General features: G+C 42.5%; 1 protein-coding gene and 1 non-coding gene across 4 annotated transcripts in view; both read left to right on the top strand.

Moving 5' to 3' along the window:
- GRM7 (glutamate metabotropic receptor 7) overlaps nt 1-20049 on the top strand; it is a 940532-nt gene that overhangs the window by 690893 nt on the left and 229590 nt on the right. The window lies entirely within an intron of this gene.
- Nucleotides 10554-10660, top strand: LOC112443544 (U6 spliceosomal RNA). Its single transcript, XR_003031956.1, has one exon. It is a non-coding gene; the product is annotated as a U6 spliceosomal RNA (small nuclear RNA).

The following is a 20049-nucleotide window of genomic DNA, read 5'->3' as shown; positions in this document are numbered from 1 at the left end:
TCGCATGAAGTGGCCAAAGTACTGGAGTTTCAGCTTTAGCATCATTCCTTCCAAAGAAATACCAGGGCTGATCTCCTTCAGAATGGATTGGTTGGATCTCCTTGCAGTCCAAGGGACTCTCAAGAGTCTTCTCCAGCACCACAGTTCAAAAGCATCAATTCTTTGGCGCTCAGCCTTCTTCACAGTCCAACTCTCACATCCATACATGACCACAGGAAAAACCATAGCCTTAACTAGACTAACCTTTGTTGGCAAAGTAATGTCTCTGCTTTTGAATATGCTATCTAGGTTGGTCATAACTTTCCTTCCAAGGAGTAAGCGTCTTTTAATTTCATGGCTGCAGTCACCATCTGTAGTGATTTTGGAGCCTAGAAAAATAAAGTCTGACACTGTTTCCACTGTTTCCCCATCTATTTCCTATGAAGTGAAGGGACAGGATGCCATGATCTTCGTCTTCTGAATGTTGAGCTTTAAGCCAACTTTTTCACTCTCCACTTTCACTTTCATCAAGAGGCTTTTGAGTTCCTCTTCACTTTCTGCCATAAGGGTGGTGTCATCTGCATATCTGAGGTTATTGATATTTCTCCCGGCAGTCTTGATTCCAGTTTGTGTTTCGTCCAGTCCCACGTTTCTCATGATGTACTCTGCATATAAGTTAAATAAACAGGGTGACAATATACAGCCTTGATGAACTCCTTTTCCTATTTGGAACCAGTCTGTTGTTCCATGTCCAGTTCTAACTGTTGCTTCCTGACCTGCATACAAATTTCTCAACAGGCAGGTCAGGTGGTCTGGTATTCCCATCTCTTTCAGAATTTTCCACAGTTTATTGTGATCCACACAGTCAAAGGCTTTGGCATAGTCAATAAAGCAGAAATAGATGTTTTCAGAGAGTACTAAATACCTTAAATACACCATCTCAGTTAAGTCTCACTGCCGCACTCTGAGGTAAATGTTATTATCTGAGTCTACAGAGGAGGAAACTGGGCACAGAGAGTTAAAGAAATTTGCCCTGAATATCGCAGAGCTTATATTTGAGCCTATGTCTGGCTAATTACTCATCATGGGTGTTTAACACCATTCTTTGCTATCACCCATTTTACAGACAAGGAAACTGAGTCTTAGAGATGACTTTGTAGGCCACACAGAGCTAGTTAAGTAGTCCTTCACTTTCGAAAGTCTGTTCCTTTGAAGTACAAGTTAAATATCCAGTGTCCCATTTGTCCTGTTTATTAAGAATCTACAGTGAACACGGCTCTACACTCAGTCCTGTGGGAACTATAAAGTTGAAGGCATGGTCCTTGTCCTTACAGAATGTATGGTCTACTTGACATCCATATGAGAAGTGGAAACAATAAGCAGTATGTGGGAACCCAGACATGGCTCAGGTGGTGAATTCATCAGCTGCCTCTGGCTGCAAGAAACAGAAATCCATGACTCAGGCTGACTCAACACATAGGAGTTGCATTTCCTCACAATGTAATGTAAAGACCATAGGCAAGTGGGCTGGGGTAATTCATTCTGCATCTCAGTATTGTTAAGATGCAGATACAGGCTCTTTCCCCCTTTCTGCTTTTCCACCTTTGTTTCATCATTTGTCTTCCAACTGATCTCCTTCATTGTTTCAGGGTCATTGTGTGAGTATTAGGCGTTCCCTTCAGAAATGACCACAAATGGACCACACACCATCCCTTCCCATTGTCTCTTTTTCAAGAGTGACAAAACCTTTCCTGGGTGTCTCCCTGAGACCCCAGGGCCTCTTCAGCCAGAAGTACTTACTATGCATCCTCCCAACTATTAGTGTCTCAAGAAATGGGACAATAGTACTGACTTAGAGGACTTGAGGAACAGTACTGAGGTAACTGGAGGAGGATGGGTATTGGAAAGAAAAATGAAAATTCTGTTTGAAACAAAGTAGGGGAAAGTTTCAGAGCATCGGAAGGGGACAGTATAGCTTTTAGTAATAAACCTGAGATGGTCACGTGGTAGGTGTAGGACCTTGTGGGATGACTGTTACTGGCTTTGGGAATGTCATGAGAGGTCAGAGGGAAGCTTGGGGCCATAGAGACGACAAGCACCTCTGCCTTTTGGGGGACTTGTAAGGGCAGCACACAGGCAGGTCAGCCATGCAAACTGGAGTGTGACCTTCATACCTCTGAGCTTCAGCTTTCTCTCCACTTTCTGCCAGCTACTCTGGCATGTCCCTTTCCCCTCCCTCTCCATTTCTTTTCTCTGACTATTTAATCCTTGACAGATTGATTTCTGATAGCATCCACTTTCTTGACAAAAGCTAGGGTTCTTGACTCTCAGCTGAGTCCAGCCCTGAAGAGCTACCTATGCAGACTGAAGGTGGATGTCAGCTCTAATGAAAAGCTGTTTTGTGAACTGAGTGTGTGATTCTGTGGCTTGAGGCAAGCAGCCGGGTACACCAGGGCAGATGCTGGAGAACTGGGAGGACAAAGGGAGTAACTCTCCAACAAATTAAACAATAGATGAAAAAGGCAGGTGGATTGCTGGCATTTGATCTCAATGCAAATGCCTGCAGGCCCTTGCTTTTGTTGTGAAGTGAAGTGAAGTCGCTCAGTCATGTCTGACTCTTTGCGATCCTGTGGACAGTAGCCTACTAGGCTCCTCCACCCATGGGATTTTCCAAGCAAGATTACTGGAGTGGGTTGCCATTTCCTTCTTCAGGGGATCTTCCCGACCCAGGGATCAAACCCAGGTCTCCCACACTGTAGACAAACGCTTTACCATCTGAGCCACCAGGAAACACTTGTCTCGTGGTTCAGACCTCAGGTCAGCCCCATAAAATGTGCTGGAGGCCTGATAGATGCAGACAATGCATGAGCAGGATTATTCCCCAGAGATGGATTGCAGAAGCTTCCTCCTCTCTGAAAGGCAGGCTGGTGGGGAAGGGGGCCTAGAGGTGATCAGTTTCATATAAATGCTTCACCTGAGGGTGTAGATGTCCATATTTAAGAGAGAAAGTCTACTGCTTTTGACAGATTATGTTAAGGACCCCCATCAAAGTGTAAGAACCACTGATCTAGGGCAGTACTGTCTACAATTTGGATCAACATGACAGAAAATAAAATTTCCGCAGAGCTTTAATTTTTTTTAAAGAGTCGTGGCAAGATGAAAAGAGTATTTCAAAAGAATGTGCCCAGTGGCAGCATCCAAAGTTGAGCTGTGTTTAAGCTTATCATTTCCTTGTTTCTGCTGTTTGCATGACTCACTCAGTGGTTTGTGCCTCTGCGGGTGATGCATTTTGATTTAGGAGCATTTTCTCTGGCCCAGTTTGGCTACTGTTGCCTCTGGGCTAGGAGCACATAGGCCAGACCTGAGGAACTGTGTCAGTAAATGCCCTCTTTACACAAGTCTGAAAAGTATCCAGGTTGAATTGAGTCAGCTTTGTTGATTGGTAAAAGCATATTAGTGTGTTGGCAGTTTTTGAAGTATTAGTAAACTTACATTCAAATAAGGAACTGTTAGATAGTGGCAGATAGATGTCAGATTGAGGGCTCTGTAGCAACTAGAAAGAAGGGAAAAAAAGAAATGTGACAAAAAGAACATATAATTACACACAGCACAATAGTTTTTGAAGGATTCAGAAGGACTATTGACTGTTTGAGGAGCATTACATACAGATTTTGTTTTTCCTTTTGTTTTTCCTCTTTTCCTAACAAAATCAACTGAATAAATACAGGATAAACCTATGTTATTAGCAGGTTGTCAGAACAGGGACTTGGCAGATCAGATGTGATTTTATGCTTGACTGCAGCTCAGTTCGGTTCAGTTGCTCAGTTGCGTCTGACTCTTTGTGACCCCATGGACTGCAGCATGCCAGGCTCACCTGTCCTTCACCAACTCCAGGAGCTTACTCAAACTCATGTCCATAGAGTCAGTGATGGCATCCAACCATCTCATCCTCTGCCATCCCCTTTTCCTCCTGCCTTCAATCTTTCCCAGCATCAGTGTCTTTTCAAATAAGTCAGCCCTTCGCATCAGGTGGCCAAAGTATTGGAGTTTCAGCTTCAGCAGCATCAGTCCTTCCAATGAATATTCATGACTGATTTCATTTTGGATTGACTGGTTTGATCTCCTTGCAGTTCAAGGGACTCTCAAGAGTCTTCTCCAACACCACAGTCCAAAAGCATCAATTCTTTGGTGCTCAGCTTTCTTTAGAGTCCAAGTCTCACATCCATACATGACTACTGGAAAAACCATAACTTTGACTAGATGGGCCTTTGTTGGCAAAGTAATGTCTGCCTTTCAATATGCTGTCCAGGTTGGTCATAGCTTTTCTTCCAAGGAGCAAGTGTCTTTTAATTTCATGGCTGCAATCACCATCTACATGATTTTGGAGCCCCCCAAAATAAAGTCTGTCACTATTTCCATTGTTTCTCCATCTATTTGCCATGAAGTGATGGGACCAGATGCCATGATCTTAATTTTTTAAATGTTTTAAGCCAGCTTTTTCACTCTCCTCTTTCACTTTCTTCAAGAGACTCTTTAGTTCTTCTTCACTTTCTCCCATAAGGGTAGTGTCATCTGCGTATCTGAGGTTACTGATATTTCTCCCAGCAATCTTGACTGAAGCTTGTGCTTCACCCAGGCCAGCATTTCGCGTGATGTACTCTGCATATAAGTTAAATAATCAGGGTGACAATATCAGTCATGACATACTCCTTTCCCAATTTGGAACCAGTCTGTTGTTCCATGTCCAGTTCTACCTGTTGCTTCTTGACCTGCATACAGATTTCTCAGGAGGCAGGTCAGGTGGTCTGGTATTCCATCTCTTTAAGAATTTTCCACAGTTTATTGTGATCCACACAGTCAAAGGCTTCAGCGTAGCCAGTAAAGCAGAAGTAGATGTTTTTCTGGAACTCTCTTACTTTTTCAGTGTTCCAGCAGATGTTGGCAATTCGATCTCTGGTTCCTCTGCCTTTTCTAAATCAAGCTTGAACATTTGGAAGTTCTTGGATCACTTACTGTTGAAGCCTGACTTGGAGAACTTTCAGCTTTACATTGCTACTATGTGAGATGAATGCAATTGTTCAGTAGTTTGAACATTCTGTGGCATTGCCTTTCTTTGGGATTAGAATGAAAACTGATCTTTTCCAGTCCTGTGGCCACTGATAAGTTTTCCAAATTTGCTGACATATTGAGTGCACCACTTTCACAGCATCATCTTTTAGGATTTGAAATAGCTCAACTGGTATTCCATCACCTCCACTAACTTTGTTTGAAGTTATGCTTCCTAAAACCCACTTGACTTCACATTAAAGGATGTCTGGCTCTAGGTGGCTGATCACACAATTGTGGTTATCTGGGTCATGAAGATCTCTTATGTATACTTCCTCTGTGTGTTCTTGCCACCTTTTCTTAATATCTTCTGCTTCTGTTAGGTCCATAACATTTCTGTCCTTTATTGTGCCCATCATTGCATGAAATGTACCTTTGGTATCTCTAATTTTCTTGAAGAGATCCCTGCTCTTTCCCTTTCTGTTGTTTTCCTCTATTTCTTTGCCTTCCACTGAGGAAGGCTTGTTTATCTCTCCTTGCTGTTCTTTGGAATTCTGCATTCAAATGGGTATATCTTTCCTTTTCTCCTTTGCCTTTCACTTCTCTTCTTTTCACAGCTATTTGTAAGGCCTCCTCAGACAACCATTTTGTCCTTTTACATATCTTTTTCTTGGGGATGGATGTTCTTGATCACTACCTCCTGTACAGTGTTATGAACCTCTGTCCATAGTTCATCAGGCACTCTGACTATCAGATCCAATCTCTTGAATCTATTTGTCACTTCCATTGTGTAATCATAAGGGATTTGATTTAGGTCATACTGGAATGGTCTAGTGGTTTTCCCTGCTTTCTTCAATTTAAGTCTGAATTTGGCAATAAGGAGTTCACGATCTGAGCCACAGTCAGCTCCCAGTCTTGTTTTTGCTGACTGTATAGAGTTTCTCCATCTTTGGATACAAATAATATAATCAATCTGATTTCGGTATTGACCATCTGGTGATGTCCATGTGTAGAGTCTTCTCTTGTGCTATTGGAAGAGGGTGTTTTCTATGACCAGTGCATTCTCTTGGCAAAATTCTGTTCACCTTTGCCCTGCTTTATTTTGTACTCTAAGGCCAAATTTGCCTGTTACTCCAGGTATCTCTTGGCTTCCTACTTTTGCATTCCAGTCCCCTATGATGAAAAGGACATCTTTTTTGGGTGTTAGTTCTAGAAGGGCTTGTACATCTTCATAGAATCATTCAACTTCAGCTTCTTCAGCATTACTGGTAGGGGCATAGACTTGGATTACTGTGATATTGAATGGTTTGCCTTGGAAAGGAACAGAGATCATTCTGTCATTTTTGAGATTGCATCCAAAAAGTGCATTTTGGACTCTTTTGTTGATTATGAGGGCTACTCCATTTCTTCTAACGGATTCTTGCCCACGGTAGTAGATACAATGGTCATCTGAGTTAAATTTGCCCATTCCAGTCCATTTTAGTTCACTGATTCCTAAAATGTCAGTGTTCACTCTTGCCATCTCTTGTTTGACCACTTCTAATTTCCCTCGATTCAGGGACCTAACATTCCAGGTTCCTATGCAATATTGTTCTTTAGACCATCGAACTTTACTTCTATCACCAGTCACATCCAGAATTGGGCATTGTTTTAGTTTTGGTTCCATTTCTTCATTCTGTTTGGAGTTATTTCTCCACTCTTCTCCAGTAGCATATTGGGCACCTACTGACCTGGGGAGTTCATCTTTCATTGTCATATCTTTGCATTTTCATACTGAGCAAGACCTGCCTTTGAGTGGTTGAGTGTCTCCTGTGGAGGTACAGGTCAGCAGTTGCCTACTGCAGGGGCAGAGGCTCTGGGTGCAGCAGACCTGGCTGTGTCATAAGCCCTCTTGGAGGAGGTCGCCATTAACCCCACCAGAGAGCCACCAGAACTTACACGGGACTGGGGAAACAGACTCTTGGAGGTCACAAACAAAGCCTTGTGTGCACCAGGACCCAGGAGAAAGGAGTCTCCAGCAGAGGCGTGGGTCGGGGGTGGCCTACTGCAGGGTCCAGGGTACTGAGTGTGGCAGTGGGTGCACAAGACCTTTTGAAGGAGGTCGCCATTATTTTCATTACCTCCACCAAAATTTAGTCTCAGGTCAAACAACAGGGAGGGAACACAGCCCCGCCCATCAGCAGAAAATTAAATTAAATTAAAGATTTGCTGAGCATGGCCCTGCCCATCAGAACAGGACCCAGTTTCCCCCACAGTCTGTCTCTCCCATCAGGAAGCTTCCAGAAACCTGTTATCCTTATCCATCAGAGGGCAGGCAGAATGAAAAGCACAGTTACAGAAAACTAATCAAACTGATCACGTGGACCACAGCCTTGTCTAACTCAATGAAACTATAAGCCAAACCATGTAGGTCCACTCAAGATGGATGGGTCATGATGGAGAGTTCTGACACAATGTGGTCCACTGGAGAAGGGAATAACAAACCACTTCAGTATTCTTGCCTTGAGAACCCCATGAACAGTATGAAAAGGCAAAAAGATATGACACTGAAAGATGCCTGCAGCTAGTAGAAGGAAAACCTGAATTTTCACTGTGCTGTGCCTTTGTTTTTTGGAGAGGAATGCATAGCAGCCTCCACCCTCAATTTAAGTGTCCCTTCATCAAATGATGCAGAATTTGGTTCCTCTTCATGGACCTCTAAAATTAACTTTCAGATGGTTGATTCTTATAGATGAGCTCTGGGATTCTAAATACACAGAGGTTGTCAAAAGTATCTGCTGAGGTCATTCATTGTGTCCAGGTCAGCAGAGAAATGAGCTGCATGATAAAAGGGCAGACCACAGGACTCTCCACCCAACCCAAATCTTGACATCTATTCCCTGGCCTCTGGCAGAGTTTGATGCAAGTTTCTAGGGGAAAAAAAAATCCTAGAATGGATAATGTGCACATTTCCATGAAAAATAAAATGCACCTTTCCTCTTACAACTTACAGGAAGTTCCTCTAAACATCTTACTGAACATTTTTTATTTTTTTTAAACCCACTCCCTCATCAGTCACTGATAGCCTGGGAAAGGCAGACCACAGAAATGGAGAAGGAGAGGTTAAAAGCTTAAATTGTTAGGGTTCTTTCAGCCTTAAGAGTTCATTAGAATTGCAAATAACATTGGCACTGAATTGAATTTCAAAGATCACTTGTCTTATTTAGTTATTAAAATATCGTGTGTGTCTCTGTAGCACAGGCAAGAAATACTCCCTGTATTTTCTTTCCTCTCCTTGCTTCTGTTGGTGTAATAAGGACAACTATCAATTTAGAAAGCATTTTCATATCTATTATCATATTTGCTCTTCTTAATAACTTTGCAAAGTGGATTTTCTTATTATACCCCTGTTTAAAAAACACAAAACTCTCTGTAATCAAAAGACAAGATGGTAACAGGTGTTGGCAAGGATGTGGAAAAATTACAAACCACGTACATTGCTGGTGGGAATGTAAACTGAAGGAACTGCTTTGGAAAATAGTTTGGCATTTTCTGCAAAGGTTAGCTATGGGTTTACCAGATGGCCCAGCATCCCCACTCCTAGGTACATATTCAAGAGAGTTAAAAACTTGTGTCCACAAATAAACTTGTACATGAATATTCAGAGTACTGTTGTTCATAACAGTATGGATGTTACGGAAACAGTGCAATTGTCATCAACTGATGAGTGGATAAATGTGGTCTTTCCATTCAATAGAATATTGTTTGACAATAAAAAGAAATGATACTGATCCCAAAATGATTAAATATCAACAATTTCATAAAATACAGTTTTTTACAATAAATGTAAAGAGGAGAATACTAATTTGGGCTCAAACATTCTGATCCTAAATTTAACTTAGTATACACTGCAGATGGTGATTGCAGCCATGAAACTAAAAGACACTTACTCCTTGGAAGGAAGGTTTTGACCAACCTAGATAGCATATTTAAAAGCAGAGACGTTACTTTGCCAAAAAAGTCCATCTAGTCAAGGCTATGGTTTTTCCAGTAGTCATGTATGGATGTGAGAGTTGGACTGTGAAGAAAGCTAAGCACCAAAGAATTGATACTTTTGAACTGTGGTGTTGGAGAAGACTCTTGAGAGTCCCTTGGGCTGCAAGGAGATCCAACCAGTCCATCCTAAAGGAGATCAGTCCTGGGTGTTCGTTGGAAGGACTGATGTTGAAGCTGAAACTCCAGTACTTTGGCCACCTCATGCGAACAGTTGACTCACTGGAAAAGACCCGAATGCTGGGAAGGATTGGGGGCAGGAGGAGAAGGGGATGACAGAGGATGAGATGGTTGGATGGCATCACCGACTCGATGGAAGTGAGTTTGGGTAAACAACAGGAGTTGGTGATGTACAGGGAGGCCTGGCGTGCTGCGATTCATGGGGTCACAAAGAGTCGGACACGACTGAGCAATTGAACTGAACACTTGTGGGGGTTAAGTTTTGTACCAGACTTTGTTAGGTTCTGATGAAATAATGTTAACATTAGCAAGAACAGTCACCTTTTTATTAGGTGCTTATTATGTGCCAGGCACTGAGTAAACCTTCATAGAAAGTCTGTTATTCATATTTCACAGGTAAAATTGTGGATCAGTTTTAAGAACTTATCCAAAGTGATTTGGAGTGCTAGTTCCTATGTTTTTGTTTGTTTGTTTTGAAGTATAGTCGCTTTACAGTGTTGTGTTTGTTTTTACTATATGGTGAAGTGATTCACGTGTCAGTCCAGTTAAGTTCAGTTGCTCAGTCGTGTCTGACTCTTTGCAACCCCATGAATCGCAGCACACCAGGCCTCCCTGTCCATCACCAACTCCCAGAGTTCACTCAGACTCAGGTCCATTGAGTCAGTGATGCCATCCAGCCGTCTCATCCTCTGTCATCCCCTTCTCCCCCTGCCCCCAATCCCTCGCAGCATCAGAGTCTTTTCCAATGAGTCAACTCTTCACATGAGGTGGCCAAAGTACTGGAGTTTCAGCTTCAGCATCATTCCCTCCAAAGAAATCCCAGGGCTGATCTCCTTCAGAATGGACTGGTTGGATTTCCTTGCAGTCCAAGGGACTCTCAAAAGTCTTCTCCAGCACCACAGTTCAAAAGCATCAATTCTTCGACACTTAGCTTTCTTCACAATCCAACTCTCATATCCATACATGACCACAGGAAAAACCATAGCCTTGACTAGACGGACCTTTGTTGGCAAAGTAATGTCTCTGCTTTTACGTATACATAAATCCCCTCTTTTATGGATTTCCTTCCCATTTAGGTCACCACAGAGCATTGGGTAGAGTTCCTTGTGCTGTACAGTGGGTTCTCATTAGTTTATTTTATACATAGTATCAACAGTATGTATATGTTATTCCCAGTCTCCCAATTCATCCCACCCTGCCTTTCCCCCTTCGTAGCTATATATTTGTTCTCTATGTGTCTCTATTCTGCTTTGTAAATAAGATAATCTGTACCAGCTTTTTCAGGTTCCACATATACACGTTAATATAAGATACTTGTGCTCGCTTCGGCAGCACATATACTAAAAAAATTGGAACGATACAGAGATTAGCATGGCCCCTGCGCAAGGATGACACGCAAATTCGTGAAGCGTTCCATATTTTATAAAGGACTATTCTTTTTCCTCATAAATTCTTTAAAATATAATGGCTGTATTATTAAATAAAGTGAGGATTATAAAAAAAAAAATATATAAGATACTTGTTTTTCTTTTTCTTACTTGCTTCACTCCATATGACAGTCTGTAGATCCATCCTCGTTTCTGCAAATGACCAAATTTCTTTCCTTTTTGTGTCCGAGTAGTAACATGTTGTATATCCTACCTCTTCTTTATCCATTCCTCTGCTGATGAATGTGTAGGTTGTTTCCATGTCCTGGCTATTGTAAGTAGGGCTGCAGTGAACATCGGGGTGCGTGCGTCCTCTTGAATTATCCTAGGTTTTTACTGAAGTCCAACATAGAACTATAGGCTCCAATTAAAACAAATGAACGAACTAGCCCTTTCCATTTTTAATGTAACAAACAAGGCACCATCATTTTTTTTTTTTTTTTCTCTCAGCTACTGCAAGTCTCCAGTATTCCCCACTGCCTTTTTGTCCTGTCTTCAGTCACACAGAATAAAATCTGAATCCTTCCTGGCATCTCTGAGTTGGTGTTTGTTTCCTAGGGTTTCCATAACAAAGTGCCACTGGAGGGCTTACTATAACAACAACAGAAATGTAATCTTACTGTTCCAGGACCTAGAAGTTCTAAATCAAGGTGTCAGCAGGGCCATTCTCTATCTCTCTGGGTGAAATCTTCTTGGCTGCTTTATAGCTTCTGGTAGCAGCTGGAAATTCTCAGCATCCCTTGGCTTGCGGCTACATCCTTCCAATCTCTGCCTCTTTCATGACATTCTTTTTGTATGTCTGTCCTGTATCTTAAAAAAAAATATGTCAACTAAAATATATGCACAACTCGAGAGTTGTGAGTTAAGTTTTAATTGAGGCAAAACGAGGGCTGCAGCCTGGGAGGCAGCACCTCAGTTAGTTCTGAGACACTCACTGATCCAAGGAGGCAGGAGGGGAAGTCCAACTATATACAAGCTTGTAACAAAGGGAGCAGGCAGTCTGAACATCAAAGATCAGGTATCAAGTTAAGGAATTTAGCATTCTTTGTATGGGAAGAAGCAAGCCTCTGGGCTCACTGAATTCATTTGTGTGGGCAGGGGCAGCATCTGTTGGATCACAGTTTTGGGAGGCCTCATTCACATTTGGAGGCCAGAAATTGCTGATGGCTGTGACATTTGGAGAAGGCAATGGCAACCCACTCCAGTACTCTCGCCTGGAAAATCCCATGGATGGAAGAGCCTGCTGGGCTGCAGTCCATGGGGTCGCGACTGAGCGACTTCCCTTTCACTTTTCACTTTCGCGCATTGGAGAAGGAAATGGCAACCCACTCCAGTGTTCTTGCCTGGAGAATCCCAGGGACGGTGGAGCCTGGTGTGCTGCCGTCTATGCGGTCGCACAGAGTCGGACACGACTGAAGCGACGCAGCAGCAGCAGCAGCAGTGACATTTCTTGCTTATAGATATGGCAGGAGATATTTTCATTTCATAGGACATGGATCATATTTGATTCGTTGTCGTTGTTCAGTCACTAAGTTATGTCTGATTCCTTTGCAACTCCATGGACTATAATCAGGTTCCTCTGTCCATGGAATTTCCCAGGCAAGAATACTGGAGTGGATTACCATTTCGCTCTCCAGGGTATCTTCCCAACCCAGCGATCAAATCCATGTTTCTTGCATTGGCAGCAGAGTCTTTACTACTGAAGCCCCAAATACTGGGCTTCCCTGGTGGTGCAGTGGTTAAGATTCTACATTTTCAGTGCAAGGGGCCAGGGTTCAGTCCCTGGTCAAGGAACTAGATCCCATTTGCCATAACTAAGACCCAGCACAGCCAAATGAACAATTTGGGGGCTTCCCAGGTGGCACTAGTGGTAAATGTTGTGGCCTGTGCACGGGTTGGAAAAGAATTTCCAGACCTGAGGCAGGATTAGAGGAGAACAAAGTTTATTAGAGTGGGAGACACTGTTAGAACCGCGGGCCAGCTCAAGGGAGAGCCGACATTGAACAGGGGTCACTAGTCCATTTTTATACCCAGTGTACAAGGGGCAGGTTAGGGATCTTGCAAGTCATTTGCTGATTGGATGAGACATGTATACTGGGTGGGGGAAGAGTAGGGCAAATACCTTCTCTCTAAGGGGTAGGAGGGGGAGACAGGGTATGTTGCTCCAGAGGACCTGAAATTCAGTTATAGTTACATATGGGTGCGGGGATTGGGGGGAAGGACGATAAGGGACTAGTTTTTTCCATTCCTGCATTCCAAGGCCCTCCTTGTTTTTTTTTTGTTTTGTTTTGTTTTGTTTTCTGTTCTTTTGTCCTTGGGCTGCTACCACAGTAAAGAACTCACTTGCCAATGCAGGAGACAGAAGAGACCCAGGTTCGATCCCTGAGTCAAGAAGATTCCCTGGAGGCGGGCACAGCAACCCACTCCAGTATTCTTGCCTGGAGAATCCCATGAACAGAGGAGTCGGGTAGGCTACAGTCCACAGGGTCGCAGAGAGTCAGACATAACTCAAGCGACTCATCATGCATGCACCCTAATCAAGTGTGACCTCATCTTAATTTGATCTTATTAAGACCTTATTTCCAAATAAGGTCACATTCTGAGGTTCCATATATAGTTATGGAGGACACAATTCAACCTATATCAGTGGTCTTCTAGACGATCCAAACTAGTTTCTACCCCAGGATCTTTGCATTTGCTACTCTCAGCCTGGAATATATTCCCTCAGCTTTTCTTGACTTTCTTGTTCTCCATCTTTAGGTCTTAGTTTTAAATAACAGCTCCTCTAAGATGTGTTTTCTGCTCTACTCTCTCTCTTAAGCAGACCCTTATTCCTCTTTATTATCCCATTTATCTTTATTCTCTGATAGTTTACTTCAGTTACACCTAAAAACAGTTTATAAATATTTAGTGATTTACTGCTTATTTTCTGCTCCTTGCCCCTCTCCGCCCAAATATAAATGCTATGAAGGGCAGAAATCTTGAGTCTTTGGTTCTTGATTGTAGCTCTCTGCTTGGCACACAATGAGAATTTCAGTTTTTTTGTTGTTTGTCTATTTGAGTAAATCAGTGAGTGAACAAATAAGTAAATGAATAAGTTTGTGTTTAGTTTGTATATGGTACTTGCATACTATACTAAGCAAGTATAGTGTGTATAGTATAGTATATATGTATGTATAGTAAATACCAAGTGGTTTGTATATAGCATGCAAGTATATACTTGCATATTATACTAAGCAAGTATAGTTGGTCTTCTCTGAAACACACAGCTCTATTGGGAAGTCAGTTTTATATAAAAGGTTCAGAGCAGAGAGGTTAAAATGAGACAGACCTTTCATTTCTACCACTTACTATATGACCCTGACTTTTCTGTAAGCCTCTGTTACACTGTCCAGAGAGCAAGGTTGATCATAGTGCCTACTCAGCTCAATAAATAAGGAGCAGGAGGAGCAGCGGGGGACATAGGTGATGGAGGAGGTAGTGGTGGAAGGACGATTGGGGAATTTATCAGAAAGCAGAGATGTAAGTCATAGCCAGCCCAGAAGCTCCCAAAGGAGCAGTCCTGTCTCCCTCAGGTCATGCACCTGCTCCAGAAATCTGGAAGAGACAATTATCTTGAGGCTACTTTGTGTGTGCATTTCACTTTTGCTGGCACATTTCGGCTGTTTGGTTTTTTCAACAATTTTGCCACCAGGCTGGCAGGTCTGGCCATCCATCCATCACAGATGATAGTTCACATCCTTGAAGCACGAAGATGGGAGTCCAGGAACTGGAAAAGTTACATATACTTCTGATAGTATGAAGGAAAAAAAAAAGAGGCTATGAAGGGAACATTAGCCAGGATTTAATACAAGAAAGGGATTCTATGCGTACACATTTGTCGATGTGTGCTCAGTCCCTTCAGTTGTGTCCTGCTCTTTGAGACCCCATAAACTGTAGCCCGCCTCTCTGTCCACAGGATTTTCCTGGCAAGAATACTGGAGCGGGTTGCCATTTCCTCCTCCAGGGGATCTTCTGGGCCTGGGGATCGAACTCACATCTCCTGTGGCTCCTATATTGCAGGCAGATTCTTGACAACTGAGCCACCAGGGAAGCCCTGGATACACCTTGAAGAGGCAATAAAACACCACCAAAGTCTGCAACCAAGGGAGAGCACTTGCGCTGGGGCACAGGAGATAAAATGCAGGTCTGGGGATGGTTCTGCACTAGAGATTCCTTTAAATGAAAGGCACAGATTCCTTCCAGTGACCCAGTAAGAGCTGAGTCTCTGTGCGCTCTTTAGCAAGGATCTTAGCTGTTCCTTAAATTAGAGCTTTTCACAATCAATCATATAAATTCTACGGTTACATCTAAAAAGTACCTAGACATGAAGTTCTTAGTTGGTTACAGGCAGGATGGAGTAAAGTCAATGTTTGGTGTCCAGAGAAGACAGACTTGAGATAGAATTCCAGATCTGTCCCTTGTAAGACCAGAGAACAAATGCTCACTTGAGCTTAAATCAGTTAGAAAGACAAACTGGTGTGAAATCAGATCAGCTTGCTTACCGGGAGGGACCATCTAGTAAAGGCTATGGTTTTTTCCAGTGGTCATGTATGGATGTGACAGTTGGACTGTGAAGAAAGCTAAGCACCGAAGAATTGATGCTTTTGAACTGTGGTGTTGGAGAAGACTCTTGAGAGTCCCTTGGACTGCAAGGAGGTCCAACCAGTCCATTCTGAAGATCAGCCCTGGGATTTCTTTGGAAGGAATGATGCTAAAGCTGAAACTCCAGTACTTTGGCCACCTCATGTGAAGAGTTGACTCATTGGAAAAGACCCTGATACTGGGAGGGATTGGGGGCAGGGGGAGAAGGGGATGACAGAGGATGAGATGGTTGAATGGTGTCACTGACTCGATGGATGTGAGTTTGAGTGAACTCCGGGAGTTGGTGATGGACAGGGAGGCCTGGCGTGCTGCGATTCATGGGGTTGCAAAGAGTCGGACACGACTGAGTGACTGAACTAAACTGAAACTGAACTGAAGTAATCTTAGACGATTAGAAACCTAAGTGAGCACAGTATCTCATTTGTAGATCAGAAGATGATAATTGCTCCAAGAATCCCTTTAGGTGGCAACCTGAGATCACATCCACATCTCCACTTATGAGGACTTAAGAGTTTGTTCTTCTTGGGGCCCCCGGATGGCTTCTGTTCTAATTTGCATGATTTAGTTTTAGTGCTGTCTTCTCCCGTAGCCTATGTGTGTCTCTTTGTTTTTCACAACCGCCCATTATGGAGTATTTTTGACTTTTTCTTTTTTTCCCTAATCGTGCTCTCTCTTCCCCATGATATTTTAATACCATAGATATTCTGTATATCAGTTTGTACACTGTGGTCCTTTGAAAGGCCATGAAACTTTCTAAGATTTATCAATCCAACCCCTTTAAGTCTATTCTTGTCCCCTTGGGGGCAATATTGCCCCCTGTTGAGAACGTGTGCCTCAGATTGTAAGCTAGAAATCAGCAAGAAATATGTGTCTTATGTACAAGTTTCCTCAGCACATGACATATAAGAAATGCACAGTGAGATTTATTGGATGGGGAGGAAGGTGTGAGTCAAGAAATGGACAAAAAGATTAATTGAGAAGAATGTCAAGAAAATTCTTAGTCTTATATCAGCTACATAGTAAGTAACAAATGCATATATTTGCTCCTTCTGCTAAAATCCAGTCTGAACCTTCTAATAACCCTGATCAAAATCACATCCGGTCTTTATTTTTATGAGTTAATGCCTAACCCTCCTATTGATAATGTTGAGGGCCTCTATTAATTGCCTATTGCTCTGTATCACCTGCCTCATCTGTTCACTGTTTAATAAGTGAATACATGCAAGGAAGAATGGAAAAGTAGTGCTCATCTCATCCTTGGTTGGACCAGTTCTGAGTCTGGTGACCTCTGCACTGGCCAAGGAGTGGAACCTCAGATATGCAGATGACACTACCCCTATGGCAGAAAGTGAAGAAGAACTAAAGAGCCTCTTGATGAAAGTGAAAGAGGAAAGTGAAAAAGTTGGCTTAAAGCTCAACATTCAGAAAACAAAGATCATGGCATCCAGCCCCATCACTTCATGGCAAATAGATGGGGAAACAGTGGAAACAGTGGCTAACTTTATTTTTTGGGGCTCCAAAATCACCACAGATGGTGACTGCAGCCAAGAAATTAAAAGATGCTTACTCCTTAAAAGGAAAGTTGTGACCAACCTAGACAGCATATTCAAAAGCAGAGATATTACTTTGCCAACCAAGGTCTGTCTAGTCAAGGCTATGGTTTTTTCCAATGGTCATATATGGATGTGAAAATTGGACTATAAAGAAAGCTGAGCACTGAAGAATTGATGCTTTTGAACTGTGGTGTTGGAGAGGATGCTTGACAGTCCCTTGGATTGCAAGGAGATCCAACCAGTCCTTCCTAAAGGAGATGAGTCCTGAGTGTTCTTTGGAAGGACTGATGCTGAAGCTGAAACTCCAATACTTTGGCCACCTGATGCAAAGAACTGATTCATTTGAAAAGACCCTGATGCTGGGAAAGATTGAGAACGGGAGGAGAAGGGGACAGCAGAGGATAAGATGGTTAGATGGCATCACCAACTCAATGGACATGAGTTTGGGTAAACTCCGGGAGTTGGTGATGGACCAGGGAGGCTTGGTGTGCTGCAGTCCATGGGGTCACAGGGAGTCGGAAATGACTGAGTGACTGCACTGAACTGAACTTTCTTCCCCGAGCTTCAGTTTCCTTCTTTATAACACAGAATATGCCAGCACCTCCCTCACAGGTTTGATGTGAGGATTGAATGAAACAGAATACAATTCAGTCAACACAGTGTCTGGTGTCTGGTTCCTTGTTTATTTGTTACTATTAATTAATTTGTATCCATTATCATTATTCATTTAGCGCAAATTTATTGAGACCACACCACAAGTGTCAATCACTGTTAATTCATGTGCGGGAAGGATCTAAATACAGAAATGGGGTAAGATGAGGTTTTTCTTTCTCTTCAGCAGTCCATCACAAAAATTTTCAAACACACAGAAAAACTGAAAGAACAGTACAGTGGACTTGCATAGACTTTTCATACTCAACATTTTACTGGATTTGCTCTTTCATGTAGCCATCCATCTGCCCTTCCCTTGGACCATAATTGGGCTTCTTTTTGCAGAGACCTGACCAGGGCCCTGGGGTAGAGACAGCCAGGGAAATTTAGTATGGAAAACAATGTACTGGGTTCAGGATATGTCCCAGATAAACTTACCCACGTGGTGGCATTGAATAATTCAGGTCTTCCCACCCAAACCTCTCAGCAGTACAGAAGCAAAACAGCTTGCTTTGGGAAATGGAGGTAACACGGCTTCAAGGCTACTGTATCCTCCACAGAAACAAAGCCTTCAGCTGACCTTGGCTAAGCGGCCCAAGAAGTAAATTCTCCCTAGGAACTTCTGAATTCATGAATTAACACTGACCTTGAATGAGGCATATTTTCCACTGAATGAATACTGAAAAACCTAGCATTATTTTTCTCGCCACAGACATGCTGAGTTTCTGTATTCTAATTTTTCTATAATGACTATGGATCATTTGTACAGTAAGAGCATTTGTTTGGGTTTCTGCTTTAATAAATTGTTGGTTCTGCCTTAATGAACAAATACAAATAATTTGTAATTGGTCCATTAATTATTTGCATGTAAATGCCTCTGTTAGAGTAACTTAATACGCCATTGAAAAACATCCTGCTTTGCCAACTGAGTTATATGCTATTTAGAAAGCAACTCTCTTTTGGGGAAGGTTGTTTATTTTGTTTAAAAACAGGGAGCCATTGGGAAACTTAATCAGACTGAATCTCACGCATCTGAATCCTCGTGAATCCATGAAACCTCAGGTAGTAAGGGGGGGTCCATGAAAGTCTGATTAATTGAAGGGTTAACTAATGAGTCTATCCTTCTGAAGTTGATGAGAAAGCCCCTAGGAGAGGGCTGTTTCCAACGCAGGCGTCCACAGACTGAAGTTTCAATAACTAGAACAGTGTTTGCCAAATTTTGCTGCACAGAATCACCAAGAGAATTTCAGAACATCCCAATGCCCAGGCCCCACCTCCTACTAATTAAATCTGAAATTCAAGGGTGGGAACCCAGTATTAGTATTATTTTATTTATAATATAATGGGCATGTGACATTGTATTAGTTTCAAGTGTCCAACATGCCTTGATATTTGTCTATATTGCAGAATGATCGTCATGTAAGCCTTGTTAACATCTGTCTTCACATGGAGTTACAAACTATTGTTTCTTTTGAGGAGAACTCTTCAGATTTATTGTCTTAGCACGTTCAAATATACCGTACAGTGTTATTGACAATAGTCACCATGTTCTACACTGCATGCCTGGGACTTGTTTACTTTATAACTCAAGTTTGTTCCTGTGGACTCTCTCCACCCATTTTGCTCACCCCTCACCTTAGACAACTGCCAATCTGTTCTCTGCAAGTTCATTTTTATTTATTATTATTTTTTTAATTCTGCATGTCAGTGAGATCATAAGCATTTTTCTCTTTCTCTTTCTAACCTGTTTTACTTAGCATGATGCCCCTAAGATCCTTCTCTGTTGACAGGCACCACTGTTTGTTGCTGCTACTGCTGCTGCTAAGTCGCTTCAGTAGCGTCCGACTCTGTGTGACCCCACAGACGGAAGCCCACCAGGGTCCCCCGTCCCTGGGATTCTCCAGACAAGAACACTGGAATGGGTTGCCATTTCCTTCTCCAATGCATGAAAGTGAAAAGTGAAAGGGAAGTCGCTCAGTCGTGTCCGGCTCTTAGAGACCCCCATATGGTTCCCAAGTATAGCAGAGTTTGTCAAATGCTGGCCTGGGAGCTGATCCTCCTCCTTCATCTGTTCCCCCATGTACCCAATGGAAAAATACAGTAATGAAAACAAACAAATACAGGCATAAATGCCCCCCTAGGCACATACATAGTGTAAGAAGCGCCCTTCCTTTGGCTTTTGAAAATACAGGTGACTTGCAATCAGGCTAGTCATTTGGGTAGCCGGAGATCTTTTCTTCAAGAGCTAGTTTGGAAGGGGAAAAAAGGGCAGACTGTGGCTCCCAAAAGGAAACTCCAGGAAAGGACAGTGCTGGAGATGGGTGGAAGTGGCAAGAAGGACGGAAACAGCACAGATAAAGATGTGTCGAATTGGAATCCTAAGTGATTCCAGCCAGCACAACCAGCACCCCAGCGCGTGACAGAGAAATATTCCAAAATAAATCTGGGTTTTATCTAAATGGGAAAACTGAGGCAAACATATTTAACATAATTTTTTTAATGTGTTTTTTGGGGAGTGTCTGAGATTTTTTTGACTC

This window comes from Bos taurus, chromosome 22, assembly GCF_002263795.3.
Source record: "Bos taurus isolate L1 Dominette 01449 registration number 42190680 breed Hereford chromosome 22, ARS-UCD2.0, whole genome shotgun sequence".
NCBI classification, from domain to species: Eukaryota; Metazoa; Chordata; class Mammalia; order Artiodactyla; family Bovidae; genus Bos; species Bos taurus.
This window is presented reverse-complemented; position numbering and strand designations above follow the sequence as displayed.